Source organism: Danio rerio, chromosome 1, assembly GCF_049306965.1.
Source record: "Danio rerio strain Tuebingen ecotype United States chromosome 1, GRCz12tu, whole genome shotgun sequence".
NCBI classification, from domain to species: domain Eukaryota; kingdom Metazoa; phylum Chordata; class Actinopteri; order Cypriniformes; family Danionidae; genus Danio; species Danio rerio.
The window spans coordinates 16340544-16366096 of NC_133176.1; the positions used below are offsets into that span (position 1 = coordinate 16340544).

The 25553-nt window shown below is 37.4% G+C and overlaps 1 long non-coding RNA gene across 2 annotated transcripts in view; it reads left to right on the forward strand.

Annotated features, from left to right (window-relative positions):
• LOC141385534 (uncharacterized) overlaps positions 1–25553 on the forward strand; it is a 172111-nt gene that overhangs the window by 1258 nt on the left and 145300 nt on the right. The window contains exons 2-3 of one of the 2 annotated variants that reach the window (XR_012405725.1): positions 2705–2821; positions 16942–17006. This is a non-coding gene — a long non-coding RNA (uncharacterized lncRNA). The remainder of the gene's footprint in view (positions 1–2704; positions 2822–16941; positions 17007–25553) is intronic. The other variant, XR_012405724.1, reaches the window with a different exon arrangement.

Consider the following 25553-nt stretch of genomic DNA (forward strand, 5'->3'; position numbering starts at 1 on the left):
AGGTCCTCACTCCATTCAGCTCTTATGATGGCTGTTCGCCAAAGACGTCTGCGGTTGGCAATAAAAGCAGTGTGGTGTACATGAAAAGTTAAGTTTTCTATTTTTGGATTTGTGAATTTGGCATCCTACCACTCAACACGACATGTTTGCTATTACAACTGTTTTTTTTTTTTTTGCACCCGATATGCGCGGTTGAACCCGTGTGACAGCATGTGTGACGTAGGTTGGTAATTCCTCTATTGGGTATGACTTATAATTGGTTATAGTTAATGGAGATCATTTTATTTTATATGTGTCTACTGCAGCTTTGATTAGTTGTGTACGGTCTGATTTTACAGATAAAATAAGTGGTATCTATATGACTTTCCAAGGGATCATGCAAAACAAACAATGCAAATCTTGTGTAAATGACATATTTATGAGAAATAATAGTCCATGATGCTTTCAAACGGTGTTTTATTTTATCCAAACAATTAATTTTATTCAACATATTATTTTCAAGGAACATGCAAAAACAAGATTTGGGGGTCTTCCATCATATTTCAAATTTCTGTGATGAGATGTGATCCTTTTTCCACTGATTCAAGTGTTAATGTTAGCTGGAAACTGCAGTGAACTTTGTGTATAGGTATGTTTTTAGAGCTGAGAATGTAGGTTAGAGGCATGCACTTTTAAATAAGCATATCAAAACTGCTTTAATTAGGTCAGACTGCTGGCGTGATTGGGTTCCTCATTTTAATGCGAGTGTGTGCCTACATGATTTTCATACATTAACTATAGATTCCTTAACTTTTTAATGAAGAAATATGCACCTTTATATAAAAATAGGCAGCAGTTGACAAGCAAATATGTGTTTAACATAAAAACTATTCACACATTTAGCAAAGGTGATATAGTGTTTAATTGTTTCATTAGTTTCTTCCTTTTTGAGAATAGCTTGTCCCCCTGGATTCCTGTGAATTCTGTTTGCTTATCATCAGCAAGATTTTTGTGTAAATAAAGAGTCGCATATCACCTTAGCTTTAACACATATAAGAAAGGTGATGCTGTGTTGTATTGTTTTAAAAGTTTATTTCTTTACTTTTTATAACTCTTACGACTTTCTTTTCTCGTCACCATCAGCTGTTTTTTACTGCGCTAATATTCTCTAGTTTTCATCGATGAAATGATCTGCTTTAACTATAGCATGCCTTTGTGAGTCCTGGCAGCAGCTGTTATCTTGTCACCAGAGCACAGCTGCTGGGTCGAGGCCGGCTGGTGGACCACTGACGAACAGTGTATCTGTGTGCCCCGTCAAGACAACAGTATGCTAAGTGCTGGTTTGTTGGCGGAGCTCAAAGATGCAAACAGACAGCGAACGTCTCTCTCTGTTACCACACTTTGTGTTGACGTGGCAGTTTGTGAAGAGGCCTGTCTTGAAGAGAGAAAAAAGAAAGTGTTAGAAGACAAACATCCGCTTTTATGGAAGTGCATAACCACCATGACCCACATATTCACATATTAAAAGCCGCGTGCTCCATCAGCCTGATCTCCTGCCGTTGCATATTTATAACAAACACAACTTCATACTTTTATTTGCCATGCATTTATGTGAAAAAGTCAGGTTTTATGTGCATTTTAGATTCACAATTTAACTGTTGACTGGCGTGTCAAATATTACATTTGCTTAAAAAACGAAATATGGCAGTGTTAGATGTATAGGTTAGGCTAAAGGTAAATGCGTGGTTCTGAATGTATTTAAAATAGTTCAGATGCCAAAACCATACATTTTTTAAATGCATATAAACATACACTTAAAGTAGTCAAAGTATACCCCATTTGATAGTATGAACAATTAGCATACATGTGCATTATACATTTTCTTGGTCAAGTGTGCCTTCTTTGTCTAAAATTATAAACAATTAAAAGTTTGTTCTTGTTTGACATAACATATGCATTTTTTTTATATTTTCACATTTGGATTGAGCCTGTTTGTTGTTTTTGCCATCTTCACTAGTTTGTTGTTGTCGTAGAAGGAATGGAAACAAGGTTTGTTAGTATATGTGAAGTTTATTTATAAACAAATTTTGAGAAGATCACGTGCTTATGATTGTTCACAGCTGTTCCAACTTTAGCTAATGGATGATTATCCTATCAGACGATCCTTAACTCACTATAAATAACCAGACTTTTCTCATCTCATATCTTCGTCTTGAAGAAACCCCCCCACCCAATCTTACTTTGGGTCAAACTCACAGCAAGAATGCCCCTGGTTTAATTCCTTTCCAAACCAGCTGACATTTCTGTGTGGAGTTTTGCTCATTCTCCCCGTGATCGCGTGGGTTTTCCCCGGGTCCTCTGGTTTCCTCCCACAGTTCAAAACAAGCACCCTAAATAATTAATCCAAATATTTTAGCCAAACACTGAAAACACCTTCTCAACATCCATATCTGACACTTAGCTACAATAAGCAGGAGGGGGAGTCATCGAGATCTACCTGAGCTCAAACTCCCCTCTCGCCTTGCAACGGGAGGGGGCCCAGGGCTCGAGGATCTTAAAAGCTCAGGGCTCTCTCCCAGGACAGCACGCCAAACTAGCTTTATTATCAATCATCAGCTAAGTGTGAACTCTTGAAACACAGTTTATCAGATGAGGATGGCAGGTAAACAGATAAGATGAAACAGTTTGTAGATGAAATAATGACTTGAATGGTATAATGCTCTAGATGATGACGGAGAACCAGGAATGGAGAGAACCAGACACGAAGACCAGACATGGAAGCAGAAAAGACCAACAGTTGGAGAGAGACGCAGACACTGGAGATCGCTGAAGACAACGAAAGGTAAGTAACTTGGATAAATGTGTCAATGCTGAGTGTATGGAGAATGCAATCCCTTGTACATATGACGAGGCCAGATGTACATATGATGATGGGGTATTTATGTTGCTCGGGTGATGATCGGTGATAATGTGCAGGTGCAGGATTTATCAGAATTCAGGTTAGAGTGATCGTTGTGATTGTGAGAGGGGTTTAATACCGTGGTCACACTAGAGTTTGAGCATGCAAAGTTCTGCTGTCATACGGCACTGCGAAAATGGGCAGGAATAAACAAGATGATTAGACATTTGAAAAAAGCAAGCGATTGGTCCATATTTTAAATTTCTGTCCAGAGAGGTCATGTTTTGATCTTTGATTGGTCTTACACAATTACATGATGCGTTCGCAATGCAGCAAACTTCAAAATTTGTCGCACAAGCTTGCATTTTCGGTTTGAGACATTAGCATGCGTATAATTGGAAGTCCATGGGGGAAAAAGTGCTGTGTCACCGCAGCTTAACAATTAATTGTAGGGGTGCACAAGAAATGAAAATTAAATCAAAATTGCAATTTAGTAAAAACCGAGTGTCATGCACATCTTGTCAGGGAAGCACGGTGGTGAGATGAGTAGAAAATGTCCACTGAAATCCAGGAAATCCTCATAGTGGTTGCTGGATAAAGAGAATATGTAATGCGTTCATTGATTCAGTGTGTGACTAATAAATACAGGACTATAGAATCATCTTATATAATGATTTATTTTAAATGTTTACGATGCCCTCAAGTACTTATTTTGAGATTTTAACAGATTTGTGTGTGTTAAGCATCAGTTAGGACAATGTTAGCACCTGTTAGCTTTAATTGTGGAGAAAACTGGATAATTTTGAGCTTTTGTCAGCTAATTTCAGCTTCCGGGTTTAAAATGATTTTTGAGGCGGGATCAAAATCTGTGATGTAGCGCAGAACTGCAAGTGCAAAGATGACGTGTCGGTTTCTCATTATTATACATAGCGGAGTTTTCTTATCCTATGAGAAGACCAGGCTTCTTAAATAATTCATGAGAGCACGTGCTTTCCGAAGGCAAAGCAGACCAGGCTGCCTGTGCCAAGCTGTGAAATCCAACGTTGATGACTGGGTGAGCCACGTCCATGGACCCACGGCACATTATTTAGCAGTTCATGAAGGGTTGTATGTGTTTGTTTCCATGATCCACAGAGTTTGTTGCATGTTTTTCCCCGCGATCTTGTTAGTGCCGATACAGCAAAGTTGTGTGTGTGCTGCTAGCATTTTTGTCTGGAGAGCAGTACGAGAATTAGAGAATGGCGGACATTGACTTTTATCAGGAGTTTGTTCACATTTAGACACATCGCCGTGCTGCTGTGTTTGCCTAAATCCTCCAGATTACCAGCAGGGCTAATGGTTAAAATAGACAGGACAAGAGAGCTGCTGCACTGAGTCTGCATTCAGACCCAGGGATTGACGGGAAAGTCCTCATTTATAGTGTTTATATGAACACGATTATCTTTCTAATGATATAAATCGTGGTAATGTGTAAATAAAATTACAAATGTAGCAGGGCATTAAATTACTGTTTATTTCTTTGTATTTTAACTTTGTAAACTATAAAATCATGGGTCTCCTTATGGTTTGTGTCTTATTTTGTAAACTGACTGACAACATTTGTTCGCTCCCCTCCTTCTCCCCTCCTCTGCTGGCCACACCCCCCCTATGATGCATCTTTTGAAAAAATTTCGAGGTGGACCTGAACCGAAAGTGGGAGGTGTCATGGCCCTTTAAACACTCGATTATACAGGGTTATTCAAAAAAATACCACAACTTTAAAAATCTGTATTTAGTCAAAGAAACATGATGGAATCTTGGGTATTTAATCAATGTGAAGAGTACTTTAGGTGTTTTTTCAGTAGAAAACAAGTTGATATATGTTCAATATGACCCCCTTGATGACCGTACTTGAACTTATTCTACACTCTCTGTAGCATCTTGGGCGTAACAGTTTGGATAGCTGCAGTTATTCCTTGTTTTAGTTGAGCAACCAAATAAAACTTCAGAGCTTCCTTAAATCGATGACAAAGCTTAACTTTCATTTTCTTCTTTGCAGAGTTCTTGATTTTCAGAGTTGTGGTATTCTTTTTAAATCACCTAGTATTTATGAAGTGAGTTTAAAGTAAAATACTGATTACAGAGTAGAGCTGCACGATTCTGGCTAAAATGAGAATCGCAATTTATTTATTTATTTATTTATTTTTTATTATTATTTTTTTTTGCTTAAAATAAAGATCACAATTTTCTTACAATTCTATAGATGTAAAGTAAAGGTTAATATGAGTGGGCTATTATTATTGTTGTTTCTTAAACATATGGTAAAACAACAATATTAATATGTGTATGTCTACTGTTGGTTAAAATGCTAAATTTTGAATAGACTTTGAATGCTGAAATTTGTCCTGGGGCCTCATGTATCAATGCTGCGTACGCACAAAAACTTTGCGTACGCCAGGTTTTACGCTCAGAATCACTCACGTTTGGATTTACTAACAATGAACTGAACGTGGGAATGTGCGCAGGTTCACGGCAGCTTTCTGGCAGGCGTACGCACATTTTTTGTGCGTGTCTGTTTTATTTCCATTGGCGACTCCTAGAGGCAGTTGTGTTAAATTCCTCTCTACAAAGTGTCTGAGCCTTGCAATGGCAGCTGTATGAGACGGGTTCATCTAGTAGGTATGTAAGGTTTCCATACCATACAGTTGACCAGCTAAACATTAAAGCACAATTTGCAGCGGTCGCCTGTTTTCCCAATGTAATCTGAGCTATCTACTGCACGCACATTGCTATAAAGACACTATCTGAAGATGAACTTGCATGCGTGAATCAGAAACATTTCTATTCAATAAATGTGCAAATAAAATATGATGCACAAACTTATTGATGATTCATACTTGTCTTTCTCGTGATAAATAGTGGGCAAAATCTGATATGTAGCGGGAAATAAAGAAGAAAGAGTTCATCAGACGCTGGATTCGAGCCGAGTTTATACTCTAACGTGTCAATACATGATCACGTGCATCTTACGAGTAGCGCCACTGAGACTGCTAAGGGTACTGCAACATTTTACAGATATAAACCACACTATTTCTATTTTTAATGCACTCAGTGCGATGTTCAGACCCAACTGTGTTGACCGCATCAGCTAAACTCTCCCACTCTATTTTTTTTCTTTTGTTGTTAATTCCGGAGAACAAACTTGCAAATAACACCGATTTTCTCCGGTCTACCTCCGAAAGCAGCACCTCCATTTCACATTCTGTTCAAAGTTTCTCTTTTTGCTTGATTTTGCCATTGCTTTTTCGTTGGGTTTTCCATTAGCATAGTCATTAGCATATTCATACGGGGGAGGAGGCAGGGAGGGGTTTTGTGCTCGTGCATGTTGCGCTCAGTTTCACGTTCATTCGGATGTACAAAAGAATATTCGTGAGATTCGGCGTACGCAGTGTTTCATACATCTGAATTTTTTTCTGCATATGCACATTTACAGCTTTGTGCGTACGCAATGTTTTAGTAAGATTTCCACGCAAGTCTTCGTACATGAGGCCCCTGGTCATTAATGCACAGTAAAATGATGACATCAGAGTACAACTATTCATAGTTTTGATGTTGAATTATTGTTTGAGACGTATGCTTGCAATCTGTTTTTGACAACATTATTACTCCTTTTTTTTCTATTGGTAAAGTGAAATATTTGTCATTATCAGATTCCCTCTTGCTTTATGTTCAACATTATAAAGGCTAGAGTAGTTATACTGACACTGTTAAACATTTATTCATGAACAACACTGTTCGCTATGAAAGAAAAACATTAAATGCTTGTCTCAATTATTACTCTAAATTGCGATATGATTATTTAAATGATGTGCATGCTTTCGGTTTAATTTTCACTGCTAAGTGCAATTCATACTTCCGTGCGGCTACCAAACTATTGCTCTGTGCCACAAACTGAATGTTATTTGCAACTTTATTACTTGTTATTCACAGCCTATGAAAGTTCTGTTCACTAAAGTAGACTTCATTCACAGGTGCGCACCCTCCTTTTTTGTGGTAACTGCTCATTGTCAGCTAACGTCACATGTGATGTCATGGCCGCTAATTCATCATTACATGAAGACAGAAATTACATTTTTGGGTGAACCATACCTTATAAATGCAAAATGTGACACTTTTAATCACCATTCGGAGGTGATGTTGCTGAGCAATATTTGTAAAACAATGTGAAGACTTGTGCAGCCACCCTTTCTTTTTTCCTGAACTTGAAAATATGATTGACAGAATCGTAGAAATGCTGGATCAAGATCGTCTTGGCCAGGGGTCACCAGTCTTGTTCCTAGAGGGCCGGTGCCCCTCCAGGGTTTAGATCCATTTTGCCTCAATACACCTGCCTGGGTGCATCAAGTATTCCTAGTAAGACCATGATTAGCTTGTTCAGGTGTGTTTAATTAGGGTTGTAGCTAAAGTCTGCAGGACACCAGACTTCCAGGAATAAGTTTGGTCATCTCTGGTCTCTGCAGTCAAACCGAGATTGGGATCTTATTTCGATTAATTGTGCAGCTCTGTTAGAGCTGGCTTTACTGACAAATGTGCACTACCACCACCTTTGATTATTCATGCAGCCCTAGTTTGTTTTTATTCATTTATATATATTTTTGACTTTTTTTAAGTCATGGTTCAGTGTTGACACCGTGAGAGCAAAATAAATAATGCAAAAAACAATTCAGTAAACTTTTTTTGAGCTGAGAGTACATTGTGTGCATACTACATATACTGCATTTTAGTGACAACAAGTCACTAAATCGAATCTTGCAGTATGTTTTGATTCTAAAATTTAACCTTTAAAAACAAATACATCCATAGATTAATGTAATCAGAGAACACTTTAATAATAAAAATGAAAAAAACAATACTAGCAACAGAGCAGGAAATTAATCAGTGCACATGTAACTGGCTATTGCATATTACATACAAATAAAAGGTGTTTTGGTTTAGTATTTAAAGAGTATGGAAAATAATACTGTTTTTAGGAAGTTTGTCAGTGTGCCTTTGAAAATAAAGATTTTCTGTTTTCCAATGTACTTTCTGAATATCTACATTTGTAGCAAATCCTGCTACTTAAAAATGTTGATTACAAAATAAATAATAATAAAAAAGCTTTTCAATTTAATGGATGCTACTGTTTAAAGTAACAAATGAAAAATTAACATTTGACAACATTTTATTTTATTTCAGCACTAGATATGGACACTTTTTCTTTTAAAGTAATAAAAAAAACCTATAAATTTGGTATTCATTGTTTGCTTTCATAAAAACAAAAATAGATTCGCAGAAGAAATATAACACCCACAAATGCCTCCAATATTTAAACAGTTTCATCTCTTGCTTTTCTAAAACTGTGTGATATTTTGAATGGATGAGAACACAAAAAGTGAATAGATGAGAATACAATTATTATGTGTGCAATTGCAAAATGACTCCTTTTTCTCTTTGCACAATATCATGGTACACATTGATGCTACTTTTGTCTGAAGAAAAGACTGAAATTAAGTTGTTATTTGCCAATAACATTGCCAGCTTTTTATTCAGTTAATATTTTCGTCCCTTTATTGGTTTAGTGAATCCACATGATACTAGAACTGGACTCAAACATTATCGGTCCCCAGTTGTGTCTTTTTAATATGCCAGTTTGGAATGTGCAGAAAAGGACAAGATTTGTATACTTCTGCAGTCTCTAGCGTAAACAGTATAATACCGTACCACCCTGGGGTCTCACACTTTGAGAACCACTGAATTAAAATGTCATAGAGACGCATACAGCTCAAAAACACACACATCAGCACACTCCACGCAATTCACCCACACAACATGCAGCAACTGATAGGCTGAAGAAAGTGGGTGGAGAAAATACAGCTTGTGTCACATCCACACCAAAAACCCAGACAAGACATTTTATTCAGCTAATTAATGTTGACGAATCACATCGCCTTAATGACATCTGTAGAGAATTCACAGATATTTTTGGTCGTGCTGTTAATGCCAGGACACTTTTAGCTCGTCTTAAGTTATCAAATGACAACACATTACGCTTGTTAGGTATTATTAGGTGTAATGGAAATACACTCCATATGTTGTGTAGGAGTTGCAGTCAGGTGGATTTCGCTGATTATACCTCTATGTGTCCTGGTTGTAAAACAGGAAATGTTGTGAGCCGTATGTTTTTGACAGGATACAACTTAATCATTTTGTTTTCAGAGCTTTTGCTGAATTAAATATGTCTTAGATCATCAGAATTTCAGTCATAGTATAATTATCTCTGTGGTTTATTTGATTTCCATTATAAGTATCTATAGTAGTTTATGTTAGGGATAGGCAGTATTTATGATGCATGTATTTCAAATGCATATTTCAAATACAACATATTATATAAAAATGGCTTTATTTGGTATTAAAATACTTTAGTTTCTTGTATTTTTGTAGTTTCATAATACTGTAAAATACTTTGCAAGAGGTCTACAGTACACAATGACATCTTGAAAATGAGGCCTCTGATTAGTGCTTTTGCAGTTATTTTCCTAAGCTTGAGATCAGAACAGTAAATGTATTTATTTTTACACTCTTATAAATAAAGGTACGCGAGATGTCACTACGGTGGTATCTTTTTAAAAGGTATAAATTTGTACCTAAAAGGTCCATATTAACACCTCAAGGGTACATATTAGTAGCTAAATATTACAAAAGTGTTTCTCTTAAAGTTATTAGGTACTAATAAATACTTTTAAGGGACCAGTATTTACCCTTTAAGTACAAATGTGTACCTTTTTGAAAGGTACCACCCCAGTGAAAGCTTACGTACTTTTATTTTTTAAGAGTGTAGGAAGGAGGTAAATGATTACAGTATGGATGGAAATTATGTTTAACGGAAGTAACAAACAGTCATTAAAAATAGTATACCGAGCAATGCTAAGACCACATATATATAGAATGGCTGTGGTGTACGTATGAGATGGATAAAATATCAGTCCTGAAGAACAAGATAAGAAGCTTCTGAACATGATCAAGCTCAGTGCTGCAGGCAGAACTGCAGAGTACCCCTAGAAATACAAAATACCTAAATATGGTACACTGATGTTTTTAAGAGGGTAATCTGAGACTCTCTCAGGTTAAAAAAGAACTAAAAGAATCTTAAGAGAATGAGTATACTGTACAAATAATGGATAGATTGTAATTTCTAACTTAAAAGAGAAACAAATTAACTTTGGCTTAAAAGTCCAACTCATCAACCATTAGGCCACAGCTTCACCCTATACGTGAACAAAGTGCAAGAGTAAAGTTGCTGCTATCAAACATTGTTTACTTCCCGAATTCAATTTGGGCATTGATACGATAGACTATTAATGGAAGGTTTGTGACGAAATTCTATGCTCCTTTTTAAAAGTATTTTGTAGTATTTTAAAATACAAAAATACATTCATTCATTCATTCATTCATTCATTTTCTTTTCGGCCTAGTCCCTTTATTAATCTGGGGTCGCCACAGCGGAATAAACCGCCAACTTATCCAGCATATGTTTTATGCAGCGGATGCCCTTCCTGCTGCAACCCATCTCTGGGAAACATCAATACACACTCATTCACACTCATAAACTACAGACAATTTAGCCTACCCAAATCACCTGTACCGCATGTCTTTGGACTTGTAGGTGAAACCGGAGCACCCGGAGGAAACTTACATGAACGCAGGTTCCATGCAAACTCCACACAGAAATGCCAACTGACTTGCTGTGAGGTGACAGCACTACCTACTGCGCCACTGCATCATCCTACAAAAATACAGTATATTTTATATTGATACATTTATGGCTGCTGTATTTTGTAGTTTATGAGACACTTGACGTATTTGATATTTTATTTTAAAATGCATTTCAATGTATTTTTGCTCATCCATGGTTTATGTATTGGTACACAAGTCCATATTTATAACACTTGGCTAGGCAGGATGCATGAATGAGTGAAAATGGAGAGGGAAAAAAAAGAAAATGTGAAATAAGGGAGTGGTGAAAGAGGAACAGACCTTCAGGAATAGTGTTTTTTTCTCTCTGCTTCTGTTTGTTTAAGGTGAACTCATGAATATTTAAAGTCCAGTAGCATTTTCTATCTCTCTACAATCACTTTACCCAGAGTCCCCTCCTGCTGCCTGGCAAGTGTTCTTTCTGTCAGAGTTTAGTGTGAATAACAGTGTACTCACTTCCCCTTGAGAACATGCACAGCTTTGCTTATGTCTCTATCTCTCTCTGTGTGTGTATAGGGGAAAACAATTAATGAAACAGCAAAAATGTTTTTGGCTAACAGATATTATATTGTAATTAAACTGTGCGGATGTGTGTGTGTGTGTGTCCTTACTCCATTTTCATAAAAATCCCAGGATGTCTTTCGAAAGCTGTAGGGGTGTGACCCTGGAATTCTGGCCAAGCTTACCCACTGGCCTCTGTCCCATATCTACTGATTGGCTTCATCGCTCTCTCACCTTTCCACCAATAAGCTGGTGTATGGTGGGCGTTCTGGCACACTGTGGCTGCCATTTTATCATCCAGGTGAATGCTGCATACTGAGGTGCTTGAGGAGATCTCCCCTCCAAATATGCAAAGTGCTTGGAGTGCAAAAAAAAAAAGCAACTGGAGTCAATCATTACTATGGTTTTCACACTTAAAGAAACATTTTTTGGAAATAGGCTTACTTTACAGTCAGCCACCCTTGACTTAAACAGTTGTGTTTGAATCCATTCTGCTGATTTTTGGGTTTGATGGAGCACTTTTAGCCTAGCTTAGCATAAATCATTGAATTGGATTGTACCATTAGCATCTCACTCAAAAATTATAATACACACAATGGCAATGACCTAGTTACCTACAGTAGCTGAGGATTATTTTCAGGTGCTGTGTAATATCATTGCGCCTGCCGCGGCCATGGTACTGCAGCAGTCTTCCTTGATTATTATGCTGGAATGAGAGCATAGTTCCTAACCATATCAGCCTAAAAAATAGCAACGTTTCATTTTCCGTCTTAATAGTACATGTTGTAACTACAGAAAAGTCGAGCTTTACATACAAATTTAACATAACACTTTTTTTGCGTCATTTTTGAGTAAGACTGATTTGATTCAATTGTTTATGCTTAGCTATGCAGAGAACTGCTGAACTGATTTTTAAATGTAAACGTTTTTTTTTTAATGAAACTGTTTAGCCTCAGGTGACTAAAATGAGCTCATTGCCAAAAAAAGTGTAGTGTCCCTTTAAGGACATTGGCAGCTGTGGCCAAAAGGTTGCCGGTTAGAGACTTGGCACTGGCAGATACTGTAAGTAAGGGGAGCTTACCAGCTGGTAGGTAACCAGCTCTCTACCATCCCCAATACCACAGCTGAGGTGAAATTCATGAGTTTTTCGGAGCCAAACTGCTCTTGTGTATAGGAGTCTAGCTTTTGCACATTTCAACCTAGTGTTGTGTTTTGATCTGTGACTTTTGTGGACTGCGAAATATCTGAAATCATTTAGCAAAATTCACTCATTCAATCATTCATTTTCTTTCTGGCTTAGTACCTTTATTAATCTGGGGTTGCCACAGCAGAATTAACTGCCAACTTATCCAGCATATGTTTCATGCAGTGAATGGCCTTCCAGCTGAAACCCATCACTGTGAAACACCCATATACTCTCATTCACACACACACACACACACACACACACACACACACACACACACACACTACAGCTAATTTAGCTTACCTAATTCATATAGCGCATATCTTTGCGCTTGTGAGGAAACTGGAGCACCCGTAGGAAACCCAAGCAAACACAGGGAGAACATGCACACTCCATACAGAAATGCCAACTGGCCCAGGTTAGGCTCGAACCAGTGACCTTCTTGCTGTGAGGCGACATTGCTACCTACTGCGCCACCCCGCCACATATCCAGTGGTGGAAAGAGTACTGAAAAATCATACTCCAGTAAAAGTAATATTACTTGCCCAAAAATGTAGTGCAAGTGGAGTAAAAGTATCTGTTGTAAATATTAATCAAAGTATGAGTAAAAAGTAGCCCTTTCAAAAGTACCGAAGAGTACTGAGTATTACGCTGTGAAAAGCTGATGCATTTACATGTCATTTGTGCATGTGTGTGTAAACTTAACATTCTGTAGAGCATTTAGTTGCTGCCCAGCGGGTACACAACATCATATGATGTTAATATTAGGTTATATTTAGGTTGTGATGTCAGGTGACAAAAATTTAATGGCTAACCGGCGTTTAAGGACAACGTTATTTTGACGTCCAATAATGATGTCAAATGATGTTGATATCTGGTCGATTTTAGGTTGTTAGTAAGTGACCAAAATCCAACGTTGAGCCACCATCTTAAACCAATGTCATATTGATGTCAAATAATTGTATGTATTTGTCAGGTATGGCAACCAAAACCCAAAATCTTATAGACGTCATAGTGGTAATGTCCACACAACGTCATGCTGTAACATCATTAGACGTTGGTATTTGGCTGGTTTTAGGTTGGACGTTGACATTGGTCTGATTTTGAGTTCTTACATCAACCCGATTTTCATTTCCAAACAAAATGCAATGTCCCCATGATGTTAGAGTACAACGTCAATCTGATGTCATGTTGACGTCTTGTACCTGCTGGGTGTTAAGGGCCATTTTGGTCATCATACTGTAAACATTTGTGATCTTCTCATCAGGCATTTAAACAGTCTCTGCGTGTAAAGATTTTGGACATCTTCTTGGACATTTTTAATGCTTCCAAACAAGCATTTGCTGCAATTATAAAGCGGACATGTCTTGAGGTAGTTCATTATGAGGTGATTTTCCTTCTATGTGTGATTTCAGGAATCACAGGACTGATTTTTCTAATCCCCATAAACAAGAAAAAAATAAAGTAGTGACTGCAGGTTGAAGAAAAGGAGTAGAGTAAAATATGGATACTGCACTAAAAATGTACCTGAGGGAAAGTAAAAGTACACATTTTTAAAACTACTAAGTAAATTACAATTTCTGAGAAATTTCAATTAGTGAAGGATTTACAAAACTAACTAGCACAATTTAAATTATTTTCATCTACAACTTCTGAAATATCTCTACATTTTGTTTTCTACAGATAACCCATTCTTGCATATAGAAACTTTTTTTTGTTTCACGTAATTAGATTAAAAGAACACATTTCTTCACCCTTTTATCTAAAGATTAAACTGTTGCTGTTGATAAAGAGAAAAATTAAAATAAGAAACATTGCAAGCCATGACTGGTCTTTTTCCAACAAACGACTATGTCACACCTGCCTGCAGGCACACGGGTGTTTTTATGGTGATACGTTAATGGCCAGATGTGTTGCTTTATTTGAAAAATCAAATATCTTAATTAAATTTCACCATGCAACCGTGTAATTTTATAGATGCTTTTTAGTTGCTGCATGAGTGTGTTCTTTTTTCACTTTTGTGATTATTCAGTATCAATTACTTATCTGAAAAGCATAGTGTGAGATTAAAACAGTCCTTTGTTGTCTTTAATAATTTGCCTTAATTGGCTGTTGCCTACTGAAGTCTTTCAGCCGGCTAGTGCCGCATTGGTCTGCACTCACTCACTCGCTTTCAAAATCAATTTCTAAATGACGTGTTTGGAATTCTTATTCACTGTCTTCAATGGACTCCCTATACTTTCAGGTGATGTGCTGAATTTTGAACATGCTTATTGATATATGTTCTGTGTATAGGTGCACAGCTCAACTGCATTCTTGGACGAAGTAGTATACCTTTTTTTGCTTCTACACAGTTTTATGAGAAGAACTAAAAAATAAAATAAAACTGACATTTTTGCAGAACTCCAAAAGCTTACCTTTACATGTACAACTCAGTTTTCAAGGGAAATGAAAAGCAGTCCCAGCAGCTTTTATTCATGTTCAGTCAAATTTTAAATTGGTGTCATATTATTAATTAATAAAGGCTCACCTCTGCATGGTTCCTTGCTCAAAAGTGTGGTATTACCTCTTTTACCAAAGTGCACAATACATCACGATGCATTAACATTTAAATGTCACTCATTAGCAGAGGTGGGTAGAGTATCCAAGATCTATACTCCAGTAAAAGTACACGCACTTGCTGAAATGTTTTGAACGGGTAACACTTTACAATAAGGTTCATTAGTTAATGCATTTACTAACATGAACTAATCATGAACAACACATGTACAGCATTTATTAATCATAATTGAACATTTACTAATGCATTATTAACATCCAAGTCCATGCTTGTTAACATTAGTTAATGCACCATGAGTTAACATGAACTAACAATGAACTACTGTATTTTCATTAGCTAACGTTAACTAACATAAACAAATACAGTAGTAGATGTATTGTTCATTGTTTGTTCATGTTAGTAAATGCATTAATTAACATTAACTAATGAACCTTATTGTAAAGTGTGACCAGTAAAAGTAACAGTCCTAAAAGTTATTTAAACACAGTTGAATGACTAATATGTGCTGGGCTAATCGGTTATTCCATTAAACAGCAGTTTCTTTAGTTATAGATTAATAAGGTTTGAATTGGGATAATATTGACACCACTACATGTTTTTTTAGGTTGGAGCTGTCATTCATGACATTTAAAGGCTAGGTTAATAGGGTTAACTAGGCAGGTTAGGCAGTGGCGTAGTGCAAAATGCGTAGGCCCCCCTGCAGGGATCATGGACGGGGCCCCCAGTTGAGGGAGTGGGGGTGGGGGAGGGGGCGACAACACGAGGAAGCCTTCACAAACTGAGGATCGATCACAAACTAAGGAACGATCACAAACTGAGGAGCGGGAAAGGGGGCGGGGTGGAGCGACAACGTGGGGAAGCCTTCACAAACTGAGGAGCGGGAAAGTGGGCGGGGTGGAGCGACAACTCGGGGAAGCCTTCACAAGCTAAGGATCGATCCCAATCTGTGGAGTGATCACAAACTGAGGAGCGGGAAAGTGGGCGGGGTGGAGCGACAACTCGGGGAAGCCTTCACAAGCTGAGGATCGATCTCAATCTGTGGAGTGATCACAAACTGAGGAGCGGGAAAGGGGGCGGGGTGGAGCGACAACGTGGGGAAGCCTTCACAAACTGAGTAGCGGGAAAGGGGGCGGGGTGGAGCGATAATGCGGGGAAGCCTTCACAAGCTGAGGATCAATCACATACTGAGGAGCAATCACAAACTGAGCAGCGGGAAAGGGGGCGGGGTGGAGCGACAACGCGGGAAGCCTTCACAAGCTGAAGAGTGATCACAAACCGAAAGCGGCGAGAGCGTCAAAGTAGCCAAAGTTTAGTTTTAATGAGAACTGGCGGCAAAGGAACAGCGCGGCGCTTCTTTTCCTGTGTGGGCGTTGAGGAGAGTTGAAATCAAGTCAACTTTATGGTATGAGCTATGACGCGGTTCGGCGGCAAGCAATCAGAATGAAGTAGTCCACCGCTTGAGAGGAGTTCAGAGAACACAGACCTGTGAAGTTTGGTTCCTACCACAGTTGTTCCCTAGAGTTTGATTATTGCGGTTGCCGGATTTTCAATTATTGAAAATCGCGACGACGTGTGGCCCCTAATCACGCGGGCCCCCCCCGCGGTGCGTGCCCTGCCTGCCCGTCCGCTATGCCACTGAGGTTAGGGTAATTAGGCAAGTTACTGTATAACGATGGTTTGTTCTGTTGACCATTGAAAACATATATAGCTTAAAGGAGCTGTTTAATTTTAACATTAAAACTGTTTTTAAAAAAATGAAAAAATGCTTTTATTCTAGATGACATAAAACAAATAAGACTTTCTCCAGACTTTCGGCCATTAATCTAGCTAAGTAAGAGTAATGATTTTTCTCTAATATTTCACTTGAGTAAAAGTGCACATTTTTAAATGTTCTCAAAAAGTACACGTTACCCAACAATGTTACTCAAGTATATATAACAAAGTAAATGTAATTCATTACTACCCACCTCTGCTCATCAGCCAATTGATTTCCAAATTGCATGCATGAAAAAATTGTCAAACTAATTTCTTACTTTAACTTTTCAGGTCTGCTGTCTCATGGCAAAGCCAAGTGTCCACTGTCTGCAGACTTCAGAATCTCAGCAGATGCAGTAGGTCACTTGGGTGCTGTTTGCTTACTGTATCATGAATACTGAGCACTGCTTGTTTGATTTACTGCTTTTTGTATTCTGTGGAGCATGAAGTACGCATATTTGGATGAAGGGAAGTGTGGGAATGTTGTGGGTGCTAGTTTCTAAATCTTAATGATTGTATATGTTCATATATGTGCAAAGCAAATGGCTGGACTGATGTGGTGATTTCATATTGGCAAAATGACACGTGGTTTTATTTCTAGACTGCTGGTCTGAGGGAAGGCTTCAGTACCTACACATCCTTTTTCTGAGATGCTCTTGTTTTTCATCATACATCAGAAATCAATGTCTTACTGTAACTTACATGTAGAACTTCAGTCTCCACTCCTCCACCAATTCCCTCTATATCAACTCATTTTCTCCAATCTGCTTATGCCCACAAGGCATGTTCAGCACTTGAACAAACACACACACACACACACACACACACACACACACACACACACACACACACACACACACACACACACACACACACACACACACACACATAAACTTTTCAAGGCCTCCATTTTGATGTGTGTCACGTTGGATGGTTAGTGGCTTGTTAGTGTTTTAGTAATGGGCACATTCTGTTCATTTTCTTTCGAGAGATCCCCCTCTCTGTGAATAATAGGTTATAACACAGGGAGATGTGCGGAGGTGTGAGTGTGTGTGGTGCTTTTTTATGACCTCTGTGATAATTCCTAGATTGTTTAGGAGGAGTGTACAGTAGGAAGACCTGCCTGCAGTCATTGTCTGCCAGCAAGGCAACAAGCTTGTGCATACAGCTCTAGAAACTTCCAGATTCGTCCAGTCATCCATTTTTGTGTGAGCCAGTTTAAAGTTAAACTTTGTAGGACATCCATTACATCTAATCCATTAACTTCATCTATCATCCATCCATACATCCAGCCACAATAATAATTAAATAGTGTCATCCATCCATTCATTTGTTTATACATCCATTTATTATTAAACAATGTCATCCATCCATCATCATTAAGCAATCTCATCCTTAATCCATCATTAAACAATACATTTATCCATCCATCCATCCATCCTTCCTTCCATCCATCCATCCATCCATCATTAAACAATCTCATCTATCATCATTTAACAATCTCATCCATCCATCCTTTCATCATTAAACAATCCCATCCATCCATCCATCCTTCCATCCATCCATCCATCCATCCATCCATCCATCCATCCATCCATCCATCCATCCATCCATCCATCCATCCATCCATCCATCCATCCATCCATCATTGAACAATCTCATCCATCCATCCATCCATCCATCCATCCATCCATCCATCCATCCATCCATAAATGAACAATCCCATCCATCCATCCATCCATCCATCCATCCATCCATCCATCCATCCATCCATCCATCATAATTAAACAATCCCATCCATCCATCCATCCATCCATCCATCCATCCATCCATCCATCCATCCATCCATCCATCCATCCATCCATCCATCCATCCATCATAATTAAACAGTCCCATCCATCCATCTACAGTTAAACAATCCCATCCATCAATCCATTCATCCATCCGTCCATCATCATTAAAGAATCTCATCTATTCTTCCGGCGATGTGGTGGCGCAGTAGGTAATGCTGTTGGCTCACAACAAGAGGGTCACCGATTCAAGCCTCGGCTGGGTCATTTGGCATTTGTGTGTGGAGTTTCCATGTTCCCCTTGCATTCGTGTGGGTTTTTTCAGGGTGCTCTGGTTTACCTCTCAAGCCCAAAGACATGTGGTATAGGTGAATTGGGTAAGCTAAATTGTCCGATTGTCCGTAGTGTTTGTGTGAATGAGTGTGCGTGGTTGTTTCCCACTGATGGGTTGCGGCTGGAAGGGCATCCACTGCGTAAAAACTTGCTGAATAAGTTGGGAGTTCATGCCGCTGTGGCGACGCCGGATTATTAAAGGGACTAAGCCAAAAAGAAAATGATTGAATGAATGAGTGTCATCCATCCATTCATTTGTTTATACATCCATTTATTATTAAACAATGTCATCAATCCATCATCATTAAACAATCTCATCCTTAATCCATCATTAAACAATCCATTTATCCATCCATCCTTCCATCCAACCATCATTAAATAATCTCATCCATCCGTCCATCCATCATTAAACAATCTCCTCTATAATCATTTAACAATCTCATCCATCCATCCTTTCATCATTAAACAATCCCATCCATCCATCCATCCATCCATCCATCCATCCATCCATCCATCCATCCGTCCATCCATCGTTAAACAATCCCATCCATCCATCCAACCATCCATCCATATTTGAACAATCCTATCCATCCATTCATCTATCCATCCATCCACCCATCCACCGTTAAACAATCCCATCCATCAATCCATTCGTCCATCATCATTAAACAATCTCATCTATTCATCCGGCGATGTGGTGGCGCAGTAGGTAGTGCTGTCGCCTCACAGCAAGAAGGTCGCTGATTCAAGCCTCGGCTGGGTCATTTGGCATTTCTATGTGGAGTTTGCATGTTCCCCTTGTGTTCGTGTGGGTTTTTTTCCGGGTGCTCTGGTTTCCCTCTCAAGTCCAAAGCCATGTGGTATAGGTGAATTGGGTTAGCTAAATTGTCCATAGTGTTTGTCTGAATGAGTGTGCGTGGTTGTTTCCCACTGATGGGTTGCAGCTGGAAGGGCATCCACTGCATGAAACATATGCTAGATAAGTTGGCGGTTCATTCTGCTGTGGCGACCCCAGATTACTAAAGGGACTAAACCAAAAAGAAAATGAATGAATGAATCTATTCATCCTTCCATCCACCATTAAACAGTATCATCCATTCATCTGTCCATCATCAATGATATTATGATTTCTGACCACGCTGACTATGTTACTATGTTACTGAATATATATTATGTTTTATAAATACAATTATTTTAAAATTATATTTTATACAGTAAAAAAAATTAAAAATAATAAAATAGTAAAAATCTTAACATAGAAACAATTTATTTACTTTTTTTTCATCTTTGATCAAATTAACGTGTTTGGTTTGCATTAGACAACTATTCTTTTTATAATATTATTTGGAAAATAATTAAATGTAATTAAAAACCTTATTCTGCATGTTTTGCAATCTTTAGAGTCTATTTTCCTGAATCAGTTTCTTTCGACAGTCACCATTTAAACTCTGCTATTATTCTCTGGAGATCACATACTCATTATTTGACCTCAGCAAAAGATAATAATTATATCATTAGGAAGCTGAGCGTTTCCTTTTTCATCCAGGGCATTAAACTCAAAATGTGTTTGTGGGTCAAAGCTGTAGGTCTGAGATGTAGTGTAGTCGATAAATCTCAAAGCTGTTATGATAACATTATGTGGGGTGCTGGACAGCATTTAAGTCATAATTCACAAGTAATCTGCCACCCTGAGGCTTGTGTTGACAGATGCGTTTGCTTAGAAATTTACTGCTTTTATTGTTCATGGAAGTAAGTCAAACATATTTGAAATGGAATGAAGGAGAGTAAATAATAAAAATCTATGACTGAACTATATGTTAAAAGACAAGCTCCCAGCTCTGTCCGTTTATATAGTGTTGCACTAGCTTTGACACTGTGACAATTGAATCAGATAAAAAAAGGAACTTGTTTGTGCTTGCTTTGTTTTCCCCCTTAGCGCATGGGAATTGTAAAGCACATTTCTAGAGATGCCATACACAAATATGCATGAGCCTGAAAAGCCGTATTGTGCTTTGATATATGGGTACCTTTAACTCAGCTCTTTGTTGTATGATACTAGAAAAAAAGAAATGACTATTACAATGCAAGTTCAATATTTTATCATTGTAAAGTGCCTTGGGTGGCTGGGATGTTTTTATTATGTCACTATTATCATTTTAAAAATATTATTTAATGGCCTTTCAGTATTTATTATTCAGAAAGCAAAGCAGCCATGACAAAAAAATGGGAACAGGATGTGACACAAGCCAGATTCAAACCTGCATCCCTGCAAGCACAACAACTGTTAAGCATTGTGAGCATGTGCACTGCCCACTGTGCCACAGTTCATACTAGACTTGTTTTTTGGCTGTTTGATATCTAAAATTGCGGTAACCCAGATTGTTAATGTCCATAGATTGTCAGAGTAGTTAGAAACACCTACAGTTTACAGATAAAAGTGCTGTGACGCTTTGTCCCTGAAGCACAGCGGTTCTTTTAGGAACTGGGTTGAGGCTGCATTTACGCGTCAGCACAAGTTGTGCTCAAGGCAAAATCTGGTTTAGCGTTTTCCAACTGAAGGTGACACGACTGAACAATAGGGGGTGCCGTATATAAAGTGAGTCAGGCAAAGAGACAACAGATGGACAAAAAGAGTGTGCTGATGAATGTGAAGTGAGCTCGTTCTGGATGTCCCCGATGACTGACAGATAGGCAGGATGCAGCCGATAGAGATCAGATCTGATCCTTTTGATGCAGGAAAGCAGTTTCAGTTGCATCATCAGCAGTTCCTTCAAATGTTTCACACTTTCAAATTTTATGAAATGCATGCACGTATAGAACAAGGAGGTCTCTTCTGAAAGTTAGTGAGCTGACGTCCTGTCAAAGTGACTGATTTGAAATACTTCACACAAGTATCTTGTCACTATGTACGCATTCAAACTGTTATATTGACAATGTTATTTTCTTTAAAAAAGAAAATGACATTAATTAATAAGAGATTGTGTTGCATATAAAAATGTGTAATTCTTTAATGAGTGAAAAGGTTCATAAGCTAAAAATCTCAGGTGACAATGCAAATGTCTTTACTGGAAACTAGGGCTGTGCAATTAATCGAAAATCCGATTTCGATTTTGGCTTCTAACGATTATGAAAAACCATTAATCGAGATAAAGATTATTGCATCATGTACCGCCCCCTTTACAGTTGTACTTATTTGTTACTCTTAAAAGCGTGAAACACGCACACACACACAGTCAGAAGCATGTGGTCAGCATTTAGTCTCATTCGCACACTGAGACGAGCAGAGGCAGAGCACAGACATCTAAAGTCATCTTAACGTGAACACTTTAATGGTCAATTAGGTGTCAAAACGAGGTGTTTAGTGATTATTTAAATTAACCCTCATTTGTGTAATAAACAAACGAGTTGAGAATCAAAAGACACATGAAAGAGAAACCATTAAAGTGACCGTGCAAAATATTTCTGCTGCCGCCTGTTTTTATGATTATTAATCAAAAAACGAGAAAATCCCTTACTGCTTTTGACTGAAGGATTTTTGTAGCTAAAGTGTTTTATTTAGGGTGAAGATGCTTAAAGCACAGTTTGTTTCATGTTTTTATTTTATTGTATTTATTTCTCTTTCCTTTGCAGGGTGGAAAATAACTGTATGTATACAGTTGAAGTCAGAATTATTAGCCTCCCCAATTTCGGTTTTATGAAAATAAGTTTTTTTTTTTTTTTTTTTACTTATTTCTGAACATAATAGTTTTGATATCTTATTTCTAATTACTGATTTTTTTTTTAATCTTTGCTATGATGACAGTACATAATATTTGACTAGATATTTTTCAAAATATAAGCATTCAGATTAAAAAGCAATTCAAAGGCTTAATTAGAGTAATTAGGAAAGTCATTGTATAACAGTAGTTTTTTCTGCAGACAATCAAAAAATATATTGCTTAAGGGGGCTAATAATATTGACCTTAAAATGGGTTTCAAAATATTTAAACCTGCTTTTATTCTAGCTAAAATAAAACAAATAAGACTTTCTCCAGAAGAAAAAAATATTAGAGGAAATACTGTTAAAATTCCTTGCTCTGTTAAACATAATTTAGGAAATATTTATAAAAAAAAAAAAATTCTTAGGAGCGCTAATAATTTTGACTTCAACTGATAATCGTTTTGAATAATCATGATTACAATTATGACCAAAATAATCGCGATTATGATTTTTTCCAAAACTGGAAATGTTGAAAAATTTGACAATTTTTGCTAAATAAAAGCAATAGTTTCCTAAATATACACCATTCTATATGCATTGTGATTATTTAGTAATATAACAAACAAACTGAATATTAATCAATTGTGGAAATGTAAATTTATATAATCTAGATTCAAATAACAGTAATGTATAAGAGCAATGGAAGAGTAAATGCAATGGAAGAGTAGCAGTGCGATAAGTTTGTATATTGAAGATATACAACCTTATTGCACTGCTGCGATTGTAATATTGCATTTATACAACAGTTTGATGGCATAATCATGTAATCATGAGAATCATGAGAGTCTAAAAATTCTTTTGGATGAGGAACTACTTTCTTCCGCCACTCCTTTACATCTGCAGCTGATGTCAGAACAGCAGAAGCTGTTACTAAATCACCAACATCACTTTAGAGCTAGTATTTGAATGATTCTCTAGCATAGTATCTAAAGTGATGACAAAACAGGCGATTTTACTCACATTTTAAGATTATAAGGCTGAACGGCATGAAATGCCATCAGTCAAGAGACATTTCCCAGTATTTATCTGTTGCAATCGGAATACCACTATAAAAAACCCTGAAAAAGCCAAAGCAAACATTGCCAGAATCATTACCAGCCTATGGTATAAATACAGCACTACAACATACAAAAAAAGAGAGATTGACTTAGAAAGTCACTTCAGCTGTAGTTTGAAATTACGCTTATTATGCAGTCATTGTTGCCATCATGTGGCAGAACGTCAACCATCTTTGCGGTTATCTGGGCTGATAGATGCTGATGTACTTTATTTTTGAAATTTATAAATATTTAAAATAGGCACTACCCTTATAAATAAACAGCAGATGCAATCTAAACAACAACATTCTCACCTAAAAAGCCTCAAAAGTACAATATGTTGTCCAACAGCTGCAATATATGTGAAGCTGTAGTGAGTTTATTGATCTGCTGTCACTCTATATAGGTGGAGTAATACAGGAGGGTGAGAAGGCTGTACGAGTGCTGTTATGCCTGAATATTGCACAGCTATCAGCCAATCAGATTCGAGAACCAGACAGAACTGTTGTGTGTGTGTGTGTGTGTGTGTGTGTGTGTGTGTGTGTGTGTGTGTGTGTGTGTGTGTGTGTGTGTGTGTGTGTGTGTGTGTGTGTGTGTGTGTGTGTGTGTGTGTGTGTGTGTGTGTGTGTGTGTGTGTGTGTGTGTGTGTGTGTGTGTGTGTATGTATGTATGTATGTATGTATGTATGTATATATATATATATATATATATATATATATATATATATATATATATACACACATATACAACTAAAAAGTTATATTCTTTGGTTTTGAACAATCTCATTTCATTCAAAACTCTAGCAGACAGGGTGTGAGAGACATTGAATATTTTGCTTCTTGAGCTCTGGCTCAGCCAAAGTGATACACATGCTATGAACAGGGTCTCAACGACTTTGTCTTTGTGGATCCATTCAGTTCAAAGACACTTTTTTGTTGATAAACTTGTGTGACCAGTGCCTGGGCAGGTTCTTTGAAGTATCTACTTCATTTGCATGCTTTGTTCCGCATGTTCCGCTGTGGTGACCCCAGATTAATAAAGGGACTAAGCCAAAAAGAAAATATAATATAATATAATATAATATAATATAATATAATATAATATAATATAATATAATATAATATAATATAATATAATATAATATAATATAAAATGACATGACATGACATGACATGACAGCAGTTAAGTTACATTTATTTGGTTAATAAAAACATTTATAATAATAATAATAATAATAATAATAATAATAATAATAATAATAATAAATATGACCAGCTTTTTTCTTATCAACATGCAAACCGCACACAAATTAAGTCCACGCAAGCCAGAATTGTTCTCCGATTTACTTAATTGCTTGTGTAACAGTAACAAGACCGTTTTCTCTCACACTGTGCCTTTGCTAGCAAAACGAATATTCAGGAACGGAAACAACTGAATCATCTAGGATTATTTTTATCCATACAGCACACACGCACTGTAAGCAGATGTTCATCTGCAGTTACACAAACAGAAACAATAGCCTGCTTCCTGAAACGCACCGAAAATACAAGCAGGAGCTGCCGGCTTCCCACAGTTTCAGTCACCGATACTTTATTGAACCACACAAGAAGCAGAAGACAAGCCCATCCATCCAGAGCTTCAGTATCCATGGCTAAGGGTCAGGGGATGCCTCCTACTCAATTAGTGTGTTGCAGATGGAGAAGCTTTATTCAGCATAAACGCCTGATTAATAGTTTATTGAACACAGCTTGCAATTAAGCCACACTTGAATGAATCCCATTAATGCAGCCTGTTATTAACCTTTTCACTCACATTTAATATCTCCTTTATTAAATGTTACAGAATGATATTTCTTTGATACTGTATTTTTTTTAAACAATGAGTGAGGACGCCCACTCCTCCGAGCGTCTTGTGCAGATTTTTAATTAGTTTTTTTTCTCTTTCTTGATGACACCCCATCATTAACAGAATTAAAAATGCAAT